This window comes from Artemia sp. Qi Xiang Cuo, chromosome 18 (genome assembly GCF_049724085.1).
Source record: "Artemia sp. Qi Xiang Cuo chromosome 18, ASM4972408v1, whole genome shotgun sequence".
Classification (NCBI taxonomy): Eukaryota; Metazoa; Arthropoda; class Branchiopoda; order Anostraca; family Artemiidae; genus Artemia; species Artemia sp. Qi Xiang Cuo.
The window spans coordinates 9359512-9373113 of record NC_142811.1 but is presented as its reverse complement, the minus strand read 5'-3'; the positions used below and the strand labels follow the sequence as shown (position 1 = coordinate 9373113).

General features: G+C 37.2%; 1 protein-coding gene across 2 annotated transcripts in view; it reads right to left on the bottom strand.

Annotated features, from left to right (window-relative positions):
* The window catches only part of LOC148941183 (uncharacterized), a 34609-nt gene extending 24081 nt beyond the window's left edge, over positions 1-10528 (bottom strand). Inside the window, exon 1 of one of the 2 annotated variants that reach the window (XM_089103953.1) lies at positions 10435-10528. The gene's annotated coding sequence lies outside the window, so the exon portion shown is untranslated. The remainder of the gene's footprint in view (positions 1-10434) is intronic. The other variant, XM_089103954.1, reaches the window with a different exon arrangement.
* Between the last annotated feature and the right edge of the window lie 3074 nt (positions 10529-13602).

The window sequence follows — 13602 nt, the reverse complement described above, 5'->3', positions numbered from 1 at the left end:
GCTGTTATAGACATGGAGGCTGCAGTGATGGAGCTGATGGCAGTGGGATTATAATAAAATTGATAGAACAAAGGAAGGCATTGTTAAATCTGGGGGCATTGTAATTGCTAGGATTCTTTGAAGAAACGCCTATTCTTTTTTTACCTCGATAAAATGGAAAAATAGGGGGTTGAAGGACGGAGGAGTGGCTTATGACTTTGATGTCAGATGAAATGCTAGCATGGAGATGGAATTCAAAACAATGGAGATGATGGTGGCGATATTGCATTGAAACTGGTGTAATGAAGGAAGATGGTACTGAATGTGGGGGTAATGTTTTTGAAAATTATTTCCTTCTGTTTATAATTCCACTGTACAAAAATATACTAGACCTGGAAAAACTTTTGACTAAATCAGTGAAATTGTCACTCCCTGAATGAAAATTTCAAGACGCAATTATATGATTTCATCTAGTTTTAATTATGTTGATCCAATTGACCCCAGGTGGCGGAAAGGGAAACGCCCTACAGATATGTTGGGTACCCCTAATGATTGGAGGTGCTGACCAAGGGGGGACCTATACCCTGGGGGTTCATAAATTGAAATTGGGGCACCCTCACCTTGGGGACATAAATACAGGTGGAGGGGGAAGAAGGACCCTCTGATGCAGACTGACCTGGGCCCACCAAGGTGTGGACACGTCCCGTCAGCTGTAAACCTTCCCAAAGCAATGGGTTAAATTGCATGATGCTGCAGGACACCAACATGGGAAGATCCTCTTTAGGAGAACAACTTTGAAAGGGTGGAAGGCACACATAAGGGTGTTAACGATTCCTGCTAGAAGCAAAGAGGATTGGCTTTTCGTTGCTTCGAAAGTAAGCCAAGAAACTTCTTCTCTTTATAAATTATGATTGGACACTCAATGAGATTAAGAACTAGGGCTACCGCGTCAGGGGAAACCGAAGAACAGATTACCGCGTCCGGGGAAACCGACGTACAACCTACCGGGTTCGAGGAAACTGACAGAAAACTACCGCATTTGGGGCAACCGAAGAATTGACGGCCAATAGTGTTGGAAACAAATCTAGAGAATAGTTGACCAGTCCGTTTTAAACGTTTGATAGACCAGTTTGGGGTACACGACTTACAACCAGAATTGGAGCATTAAACCTCCGGACAGTGGCAAAACCAGGAAAGGAAGACATGCTCCTCCACAACGTAAACCGATACAAGTGGGATATCATTGGTGTCTTACAGACACATTTACCAGGTAACAGCGAACAGCAGATAGGAGAGGTGACCCTCCTACTCTCTGACATACACATGGAATACACAGGCAAGGAGTTGGCTTTTAGCTGACAAAAACAGGAAGAAAATCTCTATCAGTGGTGTGTCTCAGAAAGATAGATGATAATCCGACTCAAAAGCAAGTTCAGCAACTTCTTTCTAGTGTAGGTTTACGCTCCTGATTCGTCAAAGTTGGAAGAGGAGTCTGAAGATTTTTACTTTCAGCTTCAGAGTCTCGTCGACACCATTCCAAAGAAAAACTTCGCTACAGTCCTTAGAGATTTCAATGTCATCTTGGGTAACGACAACAGCGGAAACGAAGATATCACGGGAAAATTTGGAATCGGGCAGATCAACAGCAGAGGAGAGCGACTCATTGAATTTTGATGAGACAACAACCTTTTTGTGACAAACACAATGTTCAAACACCGGCAAAAGAGGAAAGTCACTTGGTGGTCCCCCGATAGAAGGACTGCTAAACATGATTGATTACATACTGGTACCGAATCGGTGGAAATTCTCATTCACAGACATAGTGACTCTCCGGTTGAGATTTTGACAGTGATTACAGCCTCCTTATGTCATCTATTAGTCTAAGGTTAAAGGCTGTTTTCGAATTGAAGTAAAAGTCCCAAGATTCCGCGTGGAAGCCCTGAACAACCAGAAGATTAAACAAGAGTATAGAGAGCAGCTAAACGAATGACGTCTGAAGATCATGCAAGAAACAACTGCCCTATTTAGTCCAGCCGACATTGATCAGCTTGTGTTGCAAAGTAGCAGGGCAATATGTGAGGCAGCCGAGATCGTTCTCCGCCGTAAATTTGCCAGAGACAAGCCATGGATTGTTGTTGGAGATTGTTGCATGAGCAACGAGAAACGAACTCTCAGAAACAAACAAGGTCAAGAAAACAAGGATTGGTTCAAGCAACTGAAACGCCAAATCGAGAAGAAAACTAACCAGGCATTTAAAGACATGATAACAAAACAGTGTCAGCAGTGCGAAGACGACTTCCAAAGAGGTAATTCACACCATATGTTCAAGCGTGCTAAAGAGCTAGCAAAATATAAAGATACAAAGTGCCTGGAACCCTTGGATAAAAATGGGCACAAAATTACCTCTCGCGCTGAAATCTGAGATCGTTGGAAAGAGTATTTCCAGGAAAAGCTAAATCTCACAGTAAATCCAGATCCAGAAGTCCTTCAGATGTTTCCAGCACAAACAAATGAGGAGCCACCCCTACCAACCTTAAGGTCAGACAAAGAAACCGCTGTGAAATCCCTCAAATCCAATAAAGCACCCAGGATAGACGGTATACAAGCAGAATTGCTCAAAGTAGAATCTGACGTTATCATCGACTGTACCATCGAAAAGTAATGGCTGTTTGGGAAACAAAATACTACCCTAAGTTCTGTTCAACATCTTTCATAGTTCCCCTGCACAAGAAAGGATCCAAAAGCCATTGCGACAACTACAGACCCATATTATTTACTTTCCAACCCGCTAAAATCTTCACGAAAATACTCTTATCATCTAAACACTGCTTTCTAGGGCTATAATGAAAGAAAGGCTGAGATGGCTAGGGCACATTCTGCAGATTGCCAAAGATCAGGGGTGTTGTTGGGGGGGGGGGGGGGCAGTTGCCCCCAAATAATGTCGAGAGAGAAAATATTATATGTCCCATGCCCTTTGACTATCCAGATATGGACCCCTTTTGCCCCCCCCCCCCCCAAAAAAAAAATGCTGGAGATTTGCCCCTGCCAAAGATTGTCCTTTTTGGCCAGCTGTCTGCAGCTAAATGGAAAGCAGATTGTCTGTGGTTTGGCTGGGAAGATGTTGTATGAAAGATTTGAGGGAAATAAAAACTTCCTGGGATGGTGTAAATAGGGAGGCTTTGAATACTTTTTGTACAACCTTATTTGAAATATGGTCAGTTATTTTGGTACTCAAAACAATTTGCAGGCAATCTCTTTGGAAAACATCTAGCAAATCTTCCTCTGTTTTTTGGAGTGCCCATACTTCAGAACCATATTCAACCACAGTCATCACTGTAGCTTCCAATATTTTAATGTTGATTTGCAGACTTATCTTCCTATTCTTCCAAGCTTTTTGCCAACTCTCAAATTTGAGAGAAAAAAAACTCTGAGCCTTGGCTATTCTACTTTAAAAATCATCATGACTCCCACCATCTTTACTTATAATGCTAACAAGATAAATAAAGCCATCTGCTTGATCAATCTTTTTGTATGCCCAATGTCACCTTTTTATCTTCACTTATTCCTAGCCTTAGTAAATTAGTCTTCTTGACATTCATTTTCAAACATATTCTAGCACCCTGAACTTACAAAACCTCTAAAAGTTCATTCATTTTGCTCACACTTTCATCTAGGATGCTTAAATCATCTGCATAATGTAAATCTGGAAAGTTTTTTTCCCATTTGATTCCATGTTGCCCCATTGTCTTTCTTGTGCTCCTTAAGACAAAGTCCATCAAAATAATCCATATAAATAGGGATAGAACACAGCCCTGTTTAACTTCTGATTTAATGCAAAATCAGCTAAAAACCTCATTTCCTGCCTTAACTCCAGCAGTGTTTTTCTTAGACATAGCACTAATCACTTTAATGAATTTGTCTGGTATACCATACAAGGATAACACCTTTGCTAAGGCTCTTTTATTAGCTGAATTGAAGTCTTGCTCATAATCAATAAAACTGAGGAGTAAAGGTGTTCAATGACTCAGGCACTTGTCCATTATTAACCTAAGACTGAAAATTTGGACACATCACCATATTTAAGAAACTCATATATCACACTGTCAGCACCAGGGGCCTTATTTTTTAATCCATTTAGTACTATCACTAATTCTTCATCACAAAATAAATCTTCATTTGCATCATATCTGTCACAAACTTTGTCATTTTCTCTATATCCTTTGATGTAAATCTATCCTTGTTTAGCAAATTTCCAAATATTCTGCCCACCACTCTTTAACTCTTTCCTGATCCCTAATTGTGGCCCTGTTCCTATCTTTAACTGGGACAAGTCTAGATTGACTACTCACTCTCAATCTATTAACATGCTAGAACAGTATTTCACTATTATGCCATCTAACTGTATCTTCCAGATCCTTGGCTATTTTATCCAAGGCCTCCACTTCACACCTTCTCAGTTCATATTTTAATACTTTTTCCTCTTTTTTTACCTTCCTCTTATTTTTATATGACCTATTGCTCAAATAATTCCTGTGCAACTCCCTCTTCCTCTCTACTAAACGGAAAGCAAATTCACTAATATTCCTAGCTGTGTTCCTAACTTTCTTCCTTATGACACCTTTTACAACTTCACAAACTATTTTCCTAAAACTACTCCATCCATCTTCTATATTGTCAAATTTTAAAGTCTCCAGTTTAGTATTCAGCTGTTCTTGGAAATTTTCTCTTAAATCTTCATCTTGGAGTCTACCAACGTCATGGCTTCCTGGAAAGTTCCAAGATTTCAACTTTAAATTTACCCTAGACACTACTAGATGGAAATCTTTGCTTTTAACATCAATAACAACACTTCTTTAGGCCTAATCAATAAGACTAGGTGTATTACTGTCATGTGAATACTATGTTCACTTGTGGGCTATTGTATGACCAAATATTGTATTTGTTATTGCAAGGTTGTTTTACCCACAAAACTGCAGCAGTCTTTAGCCATTACTGTTTGCTTTTCCTATACCAAATTTACCTTGGCTAGGATATTATCTATCCCTATTTCTACCAACATGGGCATTAGAATCTTCTAATAGAAACACCATATTTCTACTTGGGACCCTGTCTATTTATTCCTGTAACTGTAAGTAAAATTCATCCAAGTCACTACTATCTCCATCAGTTGGTTCTACAGTGGTGTATACTAGTATGATTGATACCCTGAACTTTTTAGTCATAAAATGAACAATTAGTATTCTACTATTAATACCTTCCCAACCTAAACAGGACTTAGCAACTTTCTCATTCATCTTGACACCCACCTACTCCCTGTTTATGTACCCTGTCCTTCCTGTCTGAGTAAATAAATTCTATATTACCTAATTTCATGTTTCCTACCCCTGGAATATGAGATTCTGAAACTCCTAATAAATCCAATTTCAAGCTTCTGAATTCGTCAGTCAAAATGTCAATACGACAGTTATTTTTTAATGTTGTAACATTCCAAGTTGCAATTTTCATATTCTTTAAATCATTGAAATTATTTTGGCCTCAGGAAAAACAATGGTCTTAGAACCAATGTAGGATGGAGACCTACTCAGGCAGTTCTGGGCATCTTCTCAGGCAAATCATAGTTGCACTATGATTTTCAGCACTTGTAATTCCCCTCTGTCAGCACAAGTCAAAATCCTGCACAGACAATCTCAAGCCTATTACCTTCGACTCATTATATATTCATGCCAACCAAGATTATGCTACTACAGGGAGGACATGTTTAACATACCTAGATAGAATGTAAATAAGGCTACTATTTTTTCAGATTTGGGAGATCTCAAATCATCAGGAGGAATTTTCTTGGTCAAAGAAGAGCCTATTCACCATTTTACTTGGTTGCAGGAACTATGGATTCACCTAATCTATCTGAACATGCTGGTGTGAAGCTGGTGATCATATAAAACAATAGTTTGTTTTAAAATGCAGGGAAAAGTTAGGAACTACTAATTTTAACTTTTCCGTCAAAACAAGTAAAAGCTTTCATATAGGATAGGATGATGTATGTTTAAGGGAATCACTTCAGTCATCATTAATCCAAATTGCTTAAACCTATTGACCAATAGTTTTTATTTTGTTTTCTTCTTAATTATCTTCCTAAAACAACTGAAGCAAAAGTGCTAAGGGGTAGAAATGTTTAAAAATCGTGTTCCGTCTGCCAAAATTAGTACTGTAAAATTACCCTTGTCAAGGAAAATGGGTAAGACTTTCAGTATTTCCTTCCACAATTAGAAGAAATTCCTTGGAGCAAACTGGAGCTTTGCTATTTCCAAGGGTCATACATTGCATCATTAAAATAAAATTGTTCAGGATAGTTGTGCTTGGGATGGGATATTTACTGACCTACATCAAGGGAGTCTTAATTTTATTCAAGAAGGACTGTGTGGGATGATGAATTTGTTGTTTCTTGATGAATAGGAATTAAGTAAGTTAGTTTGGTTGCCTTTAGAAAAAACATTTACTCAAATCTCTGATGTTAGATTCTCAAGTTTATATGTAATATTTTGAATATGGGAGTACTGCTTGGCTATCAGCTTTATTATCAAACATCAATTTGAATGAATAACAAGAGAATATTTGCTGTTGCTTTGCAATACTTTTTTTTTTTTTTTTTTTTTTTTTTTTTTTGCTGATAGGTTTTTCAGTACACAATCCCTGAAAATCATGTCAAATCAAAATAACTAGTAGCTAATTGAAATTGCCATAATTGAAAAGCGTCAAATAGAGTCTCCCTCTCCCCCATTCATCTTTCTTGAATAAAGAAATACCACTTTTTTGCATAGATAGCATGCAAGCTTTGTATGTTAATATAAGATGAAAATCTGAAATAATTTGAAAGCAGATACTCAGCATTATCCATCTTTCAAATTAAATTTTAGAAATTTGCTTTGCTTTTTTGTTGATTGGAAAATGTGTTGAAAATATGTGAATTATGCTGTTTTTAACCTAGTTTAGACCATTCTCTAAAAAATAAGTAATAGCCTAGAGTAATAGAATATTTGGAAATTTGCTAAACAAGGATAGATTTACATCAAAAGATATAGAGAAAATGACAAGGTTTGTGACAGATATGATGCAAATGAAGATTTATTTTGTGATGAAGAATTAGTGATAGTACTAAATGGATTAAAAAATAAGGCCCCTGGTGCTGACAGTGTGATATATGAGTTTCTTAAATATGGTGATGTGTCCAAATTTTCAGTCTTAGGTTAATAATGGACAAGTGCCTGAGTCATTGAACACCTTTACTCCTCAGTTTTATTGATTATGAGCAAGACTTCAATTCAGCTAATAAAAGAGCCTTAGCAAAGGTGTTATCCTTGTATGGTATACCAGACAAATTCATTAAAGTGATTAGTGCTATGTCTAAGAAAAACACTGCTGGAGTTAAGGCAGGAAATGAGGTTTTTAGCTGATTTTGCATTAAATCAGAAGTTAAACAGGGCTGTGTTCTATCCCTATTTATATGGATTATTTTGATGGACTTTGTCTTAAGGAGCACAAGAAAGACAATGGGGCAACATGGAATCAAATGGGAAAAAAACTTTCCAGATTTACATTATGCAGATGATTTAAGCATCCTAGATGAAAGTGTGAGCAAAATGAATGAACTTTTAGAGGTTTTGTAAGTTCAGGGTGCTAGAATATGTTTGAAAATGAATGTCAAGAAGACTAATTTACTAAGGCTAGGAATAAGAGAAGATAAAAAGGTGACATTGGGCATACAAAAAGATTGATCAAGCAGATGGCTTTATTTATCTTGTTAGCATTATAAGTAAAGATGGTGGGAGTCATGATGATTTTTAAAGTAGAATAGCCAAGGCTCAGAGTTTTTTTCTCTCAAATTTGAGAGTTGGAAAAAGCTTGGAAGCATAGAAAGATAAGTCTGCAAACCGACATTAGAGTACTGGAAGCCATAGCGCTGACTGTGGTTAAATATGGTTCTGAAGTATGGGCACTCCAAAAAACAGAGGAAGATTTGCTAGATGTTTTCCAAAGAGATTGCCTGCAAATTGTTTTGAGTACCAAAATAACTGACCATATTTCAAATAAGGTTGTACAAAAAGTGTGGTTAAATACTGCTTTCTAGGGCTATAATGAAAGAAAGGCTGAGATGGCTAGGGCACATTCTGAGATGGCTAGGGCCAAAGATCAGGGGTGTTGTTGGGGGGGGGTGCAGTTGCCCCCCCAATAATGTCGAGAGAGAAAATATTATATGTCCCATGCCCTTTGACTATCCAGATATGGACCCCTTTTGCCCCCCCCTCCCCCCCCCCCCAAAAAAAAAATGCTTGAGATTTGCCCCTGCCAAAGATTGTCCTTTTTGGCCAGCTGTCTGCAGCTAAATGGAAAGCAGATTGTCTGTGGTTTGGCTGGGAAGATGTTGTATGAAAGATTTGAGGGAAATAAAAACTTCCTGGGATGGTGTAAATAGGGAGGCTTTGAATAGATTGCAATGGAGGAAGAGGAGCATAGTTAGTTATAAGAAATAGTAATTTACAATAAAGAGATAACATAAAACCTGCATGACTTCTGCTAAAACAGCTTTGGGACCAAGAGGATAGGATTTTTAGGATAAGAAAACTGGATATCTAAGGCTTAGAAAAAATGTGTATCCTATCCCTGTCTTAGCTTATAGAATGAAATTTCAATTAATGTATGTTTGAGACTGTCCCTTCATTCTATAGGCCAGTTCTTTTCCTCATATTTCTGCTAAGATCTTATATCTTTTGACAAAGAATGCTCAAAAAAGAAATTTTAGCACAAAGATCTTATATTTTATGGCATTCTTTTGCAAACGTTGGTAAAATTCTACTTTAGCTACTTTTGGCTATCTTGAAAAGGGGTTAGGTTAAGAAAATGAAATTTCAGAGATGGGTCTATAGGCTAAAGTATGGGTAAATTTTTTGTAGTTCATATTATTGACTTGTAAATAAAGGACTACTCAATCCTTTTTTATGCTCCTTAAAAATATATTAATTACTTCTATCACAAATCAATATTTACCCACCCCCACCCCCCAAATGTGCAAATAAATACCCTGAATTAGAATATATCATGAATTGTTGATGGCAAAGTTTTAAATTGCAAAATTCAGCGCTGTTTTTGTTGACAGTATTTGAAAAACTTGAAATGGTAGGAAAACATTTTATATTTGATTTGCCTAACAAATGAGGTTTGAATAGTTATAAATAAGTATTTTTTGAATAGGCCTATGTTACTCTTGAACAACTTATTTATAAACTAGTTATGTTTTTGGCCACTTTTCAATAACTTAACTAGTGTTGATAACTTCTTTGTGTGGTTACAATTCAGGGTATATATTTGCATATTAGGGAGATAGGGGTGGATAAATTTGAATTTCTGATAGAAGCAATTATTCTATTTGTAAAGAGCATAAAAAAGGCATCAACTGGTATTGTTCACTTTAATCCTAAGTCAATAATATGAACTGCAAAAAAATTACCAAAGTATGTCCCAGGAAGGTATTTTAAAGTATCTACCTCTACTCCTTCTCTCTTAGAGGGTCCTGACCTATGATGACCTTTAAAAATATGTGTGTTATAAAAGTGGAACCTTGCAAAACAGATCTTCTACTTAAATGAAGTACAACCAAATTGTTTTCAACAAAGTCCCAATATATAAGGTTTTTATAGATATGCAAATACATTTCCTAAATTTTGAAAAAAAAAACATTGATATGGCATAAAATTCTACTAAAATAACAGGAATTGCATTTTCATAGCTAAAGCCAGAGAAAAAGAAACCAGAGAAGAGAAATTTCAATAGGTATACCCCTGTCATGTAGTTAAATTTCAGGACCCTCTGGAGGGAGGAGTCAAGGTAGGTATCCTACTTCAAAATACCTTCCTGGGACATGCTTTAGTCTGTAGATCCATCCCTGAAAGTTTCTTTTTCCTAACCTAACCTCTTTCTAAGATAGACAAAAGTAGCTAAAGTAGAATTTTACTGCAAATGTCTTTCATCATTCTGTTTTGTTCAGTGGTCTAAGAACAATGATGAGTAGGCCTATATCATCAAAGTTCTCTCATCACTGTTCTATGTGACAGAAAAATGGCATTCTTTACGCTTTTTGTTAACATCAGGGAGCTGTAAGATTTTAGAATAAAGATGGACAAAAGAATAGAAATCTTTGCAGAAAATGTGAGATCTTAGAGCAAAAGAATGGCCCTTGTATGGGCCTAGCTTATAATAATCTATAGCTATAGCAATCATATAACTTATATATAATTATAATAGTAATCAACAGCTGATTTTATAATTAAAAAACCAATGAAAAAGATTTCTTCTTAAGAGACTGGCTTTCTTGACTGTCAGTGATGGAAATCAATTGCAATAAGCCAACTGAGCTCAATACCATTAATTGCAATGTAAATAAATCTTTAAAATCCACAAAACCTTTGAAACTACTCCAAGAAGTTTCATTTCATATTGGATAAATTGCAGATCATTAAGCTCAAGAGCACAATAAATAGATTAGGCCTAATGTTTTTTACGTACTTTGAAAATGCTGCCTTCTTAAAATTAATCCTGCCATCTGTAAACAGTTTGAAGATTGTGACTGGGTTTTTAAGGCGAACAAAAATACTGGATTAACAAATTTACCTTGTTCACCTTATTGGAATCCTGTAGGATATAGCCTGTATTTAGTTCACCCAGATGTATGAACAATAATTAAATTAAAAGCAGTCAATGTATAAAATTTTTTTTATAAAAACCTTCATAGCAAAGTATTTCTTTTTTCTCTTCTACAATAGTATGTATAATATAATATTTTGCCATGATTTTTCTTTTTTGAAAATTCTCGCTTTATTTGACCAACAAGATTGAAAAACAAAGATTTCAATTGTGGGTCGTTTTGATCAACAATGTTGATCAACAAGACCTTTGTTGGTTGCTAGAACACGATTGTTGATCAACAATGTATTGCCAGAACGGCTAGGTGATCAACAAAGTCGCCAGAAAACACCTAAAGCCATAGATTTGTAATTTTAAATAAATTTTAAATAATCTTAAATATATAATTTTAAATAATATAATTTTTTAATAATACGTCTATGAACAAAGCAAGGAATAGGTAAAGATGAAAAGGTAACATTGGGTAACGAAAAGAGTGATCGGGTGGACAGCTTCACTTATCTTGATAGTATCATAGGCAGTGCGATAGCGCTGCCTAAGTAAAGAATAATGCGGGCACAATGCATTAGTTTTTTTTTCTTTTTTCTTCTTCTCCATGCCCGGGCACTTCGTACTGAAGGAGTTTTCGTAGAAACTTTGAAAAGGGCTCATTCGATTAGAAATTAGAGTGGCTAGTGCCCTTTTTAATAGTCGAAAGTGATTGGAGGGCAACTAGCCCCCCCTTTATGCCCATCATTCCCCCAAACACATCTAATCAAAATTTTGAGATAGCAATTTTGTTCAGCGTAGTCTATTTCCAGATAGAAAATATCTTTTTGAGGAGGACACTCCCCCACAACCCTCGGGGCAAGGGATTTAAGTTATGCCCAGAGGGCACATAAGAACAATGTTGGAACAATATATCATTTATTATTTTTTCTTTAGAGCAGGGCACTTCATATGGAAGGGGTCGTCGTTGAAACTTCAAAAGGGGCTCCTTCGATTGGAAATCGAGAGTTCTAATCCCCTTTTAATAATCAAAAGTGGTTGGAGGGCAACTGCACCCCCTCCCCTACGCCCATCATTCCCCCAAACACATCAGCAGGAGTTCTAGTGCCCTTTTTAATAGTCGAAAGTGATTGGAGGGCAAGTAGCCCCCCCCCACGCCCCTCATTCCCCAAAACCCATCCCATCCAAAATTTGATATAGCCATTTTTTTCATCGTAGTTGATTTCCAGATAGAAAATATGGTTTTGAGGAGGAAAATCCCCCACAACCCTTAGGGCAAGGGTTTTAAGTTATACATTTGGGGGCATATAAGGTTTTTATAAGAACAATGTTGGAACAATGTATCATTTATTATTTTTTCCTTTAGAGCAGGGCACTTCATATTGAAGGGATCGTCCTAGAAATAAGGGGCTCATTCGATTGGAAATCGTGAGTTCTAGTGCCCTTTTTAATAGTCAAAAGTAATTGGAGGGCAACTAGCCCCCCACCCCCACGCCCCTCGTTCCCCCAAACACATCCAATAAAAATTTTGAGATAGCCATTTTTTTCAGCGTAGTTGATTTCCAGATAGAAAATATGTTTTTGAGGAGGACACTCCTCCACAACCCTCAGGGCGAGGGTTTTAAGTTTTGCCCGGGGAGCATATAAGGTTTTTATAGAAGGCGTTGTCGTAGAAACTTCAAAACAGGCTCATTCGATTTGAAATTGAAAGGGCTAGTGCCCTTTTTAATAGTCGAAAGTGATCGGAGGACAACTAGCCCAACCACGCCCATCATTCCCCCAAACACATCCAATCAAAATTTTGAGATAGGCATTTTGTTCAGTGTAGTTGATTTCCAGATAGAAAATATGTTTTGAGAAGGACACTCTCCCACAACCCTCAGGGCAAGGGTTTAAGTTACGCCCTGGGGGCATACGAGGTTTTTTATTGAAATCTTTGTCGTAGTAACTTGAAGGTTTTTATAGAAGGTGTTGTCATAGAAACTTCAAAAAAGGCTCATTCGATTGGAAATTCGATGGGCTATTATCCTTTTTAATAGTCGAATGTGATTGTAGGGGAACTAGCCCCCCCCCCCACCCCAATCATTCCCCCAAACACATCCAATCGAAATTTTTAGATAGCCATTTTGTTCAGCGTAGTTGATTTTCAGATAGAAAATATGTTTCTGAGGAGGATACAACCCCACAGCCCTCAGGGCAAGGGTTTTAAGTTATGCCCTGGGGGCATATAAGTTTTTTTTTAGAAGGCGTTGTCGTAGGAAGTTCAAAAAAAGCTCATTCGATTGGAAATTCAAAGGAATAGTGCTCTTTTTAATAGTCGAAAGTGATTGGAGGGCAACTAGCCCCCCCCCCCCCCGCCCATCAGTCCCCCCAACACATCCAATAAAAATTTTGAGATAACCATTTTGTTCAGCGTAGTTGATTTGCAGGTATAAAATACGTTTTTGAGTAAGACGCTCCCCCACAACCCTCAGGGCAAGGGGGATAAGTTATGCCCTGGGGCATATAAGGTTTTTTATTGAAATCTTTGTCGTAGTAACTTGAAAAGGGGCTCATTCAATCTGAAATTCAAAGGGCTGGTACCCTTTTTAATAGTCGAAAGTTTTTAGTGATATTTTTTATTATTGTTGTTGTTTAGACCATGGCACTTCGTATCGAAGGAGTTGTCGTGGGAACTTCGAAAAGGGCTCATTCAATTAAAAATAGAAAGTGCTGATGCCCTTTTTAATAGTCGAAAGTGATTGGAGGGCAACAAATCCCCCTTCCACTCCCACCCTCCCACACACACCCTCCCATTTGCCCATTATGTTTAAAAACTAAATGTTGCCTTAAGATTAAATCAAAATGCACTGTGATAATGCTAATTTCCAATAAGGTATCTCAGCAGTATCCCAAGAACGACTGAGGGTATTATGTTCAAACTTTTGGGGCTACTTCTGC